Source organism: Pseudonaja textilis, chromosome 2 (assembly GCF_049901715.1).
Source record: "Pseudonaja textilis isolate UNSWEBS1 chromosome 2, rPseTex1.2, whole genome shotgun sequence".
In the NCBI taxonomy this organism is placed as follows: domain Eukaryota; kingdom Metazoa; phylum Chordata; class Lepidosauria; order Squamata; family Elapidae; genus Pseudonaja; species Pseudonaja textilis.
Window position 1 is genome coordinate 123,626,929 of NC_141991.1, and position 3,925 is coordinate 123,630,853.

Here is a 3,925-nt window from a genome sequence, read left to right on the forward strand (position 1 = left end):
CCCTGCAGCTAAAACATAAAACATTAGAAACAATGAAAAACCTGGGGCCAATCTATGCTGATGTATTGTAAGACCTGTGGTGGGGCAGTGGTTGGAATGCAGCATTGCAGGCTGATTCTGCCAACTGCCAGCAGTGTGACTCAGCTTTTCAACCTTCCGAGGTTGGTAAAATGAGGACCCAGACTGTTAGGAGCAATATATTGACTCTGTAAACCACTTAGGGCCATAAAGCACTGTGAAGCGGTACATAAGTCTAAGTGCTATTGCTATCAATCTCTCAGTGCTTGGGGAAAACCAAGGTTTTAAAGGCCTTATGGTAAGCTAAAAAGGTGCAAGCTTAACAAACTTCAGTGGGCAGGGGGCTCCATAGGTTAGGGACTGCCCTGGAAAAGGCACGTTTTCTAGCTCCCATCAGTTGACAAAATTTGGAGAAAGGACACAGAAGCTTGCTTACTCTATTTGACCTAGTAGGATGGGTAAATCTCCTTAGGGAAATTCTAAATGTATACAGTACTGTACCTACACACATACATATCTAATAAGGGCAGGCCTATTTCCTCACAGCCTAGCAGAAGAGATAATGGTCTCCCCGGAGGAGTAGGAACAAAATTGTTTTATTGTTCAGAACTGGGAGAAATTCATTCACAATATTGCAGACTCGAAACCCCTGTTTGAGGTTAACACCTATCAACATGTGTACATATACATCCATGTTCTATACCCAATATTCTGTCAAATTTTGGCTACCTGCCACCAAGCTATGGCGCCACCATGTTGGGAGGGTTGGCATATTAATCTGCATCCTATTAACCTCACCTGGTCCTGGGAAAATCCTTGTTCTCTAAAGAATGTAATTCTAGGACTCCATGTGACTTCAAAGGTTGAAGATACAAACCAAAAGGTCCTGGTTTGCAGAGCGAAAGCTTTCCCAGAATCGCAGTTGGATTTATTAGCCTTTTAAACAGTGAATTTCATTATTCTGACATACCCATTTGACTGCATTTAATTTAATGGGTATTAAGTGTATTTCAGGAAGAAAAATGTTTGGTGGGGGGGCGGGAAGGATTCATGAGGTTAGTAGTTGTGAATAAAGAAGCCTGCAACATTTTTTTAATATGCAGTAATTTGTGAGAAAAATTACGGCCAGCTTTTGAGAAAGTGGGCATTTAGATAAGAGAATCAGTGGTTGAATTTTCCAGCAGTGAAAACGAGAAGCCGTTCTGCTTGGGCTAACTGTGCAAGATGCATATATACCTAAATCAAATTCACCTTTAGCATCTATTCAAAAGAAAAGTTGCCTTGGAGCAAGGGAGCTCAATTGTTGCAAAACGCTCTTCTGAGTTTTATTTCTTTTTTCAATGTTCAGCTAGCTACAGTATATTTTACAACTCAGAAACACCTCAGAGCTTAATGTCATATAACATAAAGCAAAACACGATACAATTATAAAGATTTCAGGTCTCTGTTTTTCTCCATTTACCTGCTCCTACCCCTGCAACAACTTCACTGGCATGCTTGTCGCGGTCACTTCTCTTCCGGCGGTCACTTCTCCAAATTTCTATTTTTGGTCAAGAAGGAATGAGGGGACTGAAGATGAAGAGACCTTCCTGGTTTGGGAGCCACCCCCATCCATAAGATGGGTGGCTCTATCTATTAGATAAGTAGAGAAAAGGAATGAGGAGAACAGCTGGGGAAGTAAACAGGAATATCTTGAGGCAAGCATTACTAACAAGGCAAAGACCTATTCAAGTAGAAATAGGCTGTCTAATGAACACAAATACATATGAGGAGCATGAACTCCATATCATTAGCTGGAAATGTGCACCGGAAGGAAGAATATACATTTTCTGGCCAATTCCATAAAACCTTTCCACTCCCTAACCATGAATAAATTTAATGTTAAAATGGACTAAAGCAAATACAAAGCAGGGCTGAGGGAAACATTGCAATGCAGCAATCTTTGAAGAAGAAAGGTAGAAAAACTTATTTTCATCACCTTGGCGAAGGAACAGCCCACCCACCCCCCTCCTTTTTTTCCCTTGCAGCCCGTAAGCCAGCTTGATCTAGCACCAGGCTAGAAATTGGGAGATGGTGAGTTCTAGTGCCACCTTAGGCACAAAAGCCAGACGGGTGGCTTTCTTGTGGGGAAAATAGGAGGAGGAAGGAGTATTAAGTATATTTGCTGCCTTGAATTACAGATAGTCCTTGACTTATGACACTTCATTTGTGGACCAAAGTTACAACAGCGCTGAGAAAAGTGACCTATGACTGTTCTTCACATTTACCACCATTGCAGCATCCCCATGGACATGTGATCAGAACTCAAGACGCTTGGCAATTGAGTCATATTTATGACGGTTGCAGTGTCCTATGGTCTTGTGATAATCTTTTGTGACCTTCTGACAAGCAAAGTCATCAAGGAAGACATATTCACTTAACAAACGTGTTACTAACTTCCCAACTGCAGTGATTCACTTAACAATTCCTTCTACAGAGGAACTATTGAGTCTATCATCTGCACCTCTATAACTGTCTGGTTTGGTTCTACAACCCAACAGGACAGACATAGATTTCTGAGGATAATTAGGACTACAGAAAAAAAAAATACTACCAACCTGCCTTCAATCGAGGACCTGTATATTGCTCGAGTCAAAAAGAGGGCTGTGAAAATATTTACAGACCCTTCACATTCTGGACATAAACTATTTCAACTCCTTCCCTCAAAACGATGCTATTGAGCACTGCACACTAGAACAACTAGACACAAAACATTTTTTTCCATCACTCTGCTAAACAAATAATTCCCTCAACACTGTCCAACTATTTACAAAGTCTGCATTACTATTACTATTAATCTTCTTATCACTCCTTATCACCCATCCCCTCCCACTTGTGACTGTATGACTGTAACTTTGTTGCTTGTATCCTTATGATTTATATGGACTGCTTCCTAGTATGATTTGATTGCTTATTTGTACCCTATGACTATCATTAAGTGTTGTACCTTATGATTCTTGACTCTTGACAAACGTATCTTTTCTTTTATGTACACTGAGAGCATTTGCACCAAGACAAATTCCTTATGTGTCCAATCACACTTGGCCAATAAAAGAATTCTAATTCTAACTGTGGCAAGAAAAGACATAAAATGGGTCAAAATTCACTTAACAAGTGAATTTGGCCACTTGGCAACAGAAATTCTGAGCTCAGTATTTTCAAAAATGGGAAAGACTTGATTTCTGTCTTTTTATGTGCATACATATATCAGTTAACAAAAATCAGTAACAGCATACTGTGGTTTGTTTATAAATATATATAAAGCTGTTTGCAGTCGCAGAAACACACAAGCTGTAAATATATATAATAGTCTAAAATACAGTTCTATCTATCTGTCTGTCTGTCTATGTCTATCTCCATCCATCCATTTACCCACCTATCTATCCAGCCATCCCCCCATCTTCCTCCCTCCCCCACTCTCTCTTGTTTTAAAGGTTAGTTGGTTGGTTGGTTAATTTAGATCGGGGTCACCAACCTTTTGGACCTCAGGGACCACCAAACTCCTAATTTTAGATCCCAGAGACCACTAATCGGTTCTGAGGCCATGGCCTAATTTGTGGGTGTGGCTTGGTGGTCATGTGACTGGCTGGGCATGGCTTGTATGTAAATATTATAAATATTTATATAAATATTGATTTTTTTTATAAAAAAGAGCAACTTTTACCCTAAATCAGGCAAAGCAGGCAGGCAGATTGAGTTGCTCACAGAATCACAGATTCATTCATTCATTCAGATTCATTGGCTAGCTCAATCTGTCACATAAAATTTGCTTGCAAGCAAACTCACAAAATTAACTCACAACACCCCATGTATGTAAATATTGAATTTTTTTTTAAAAGCAATTTTTACCCAAAATCAGGCAAAGCAG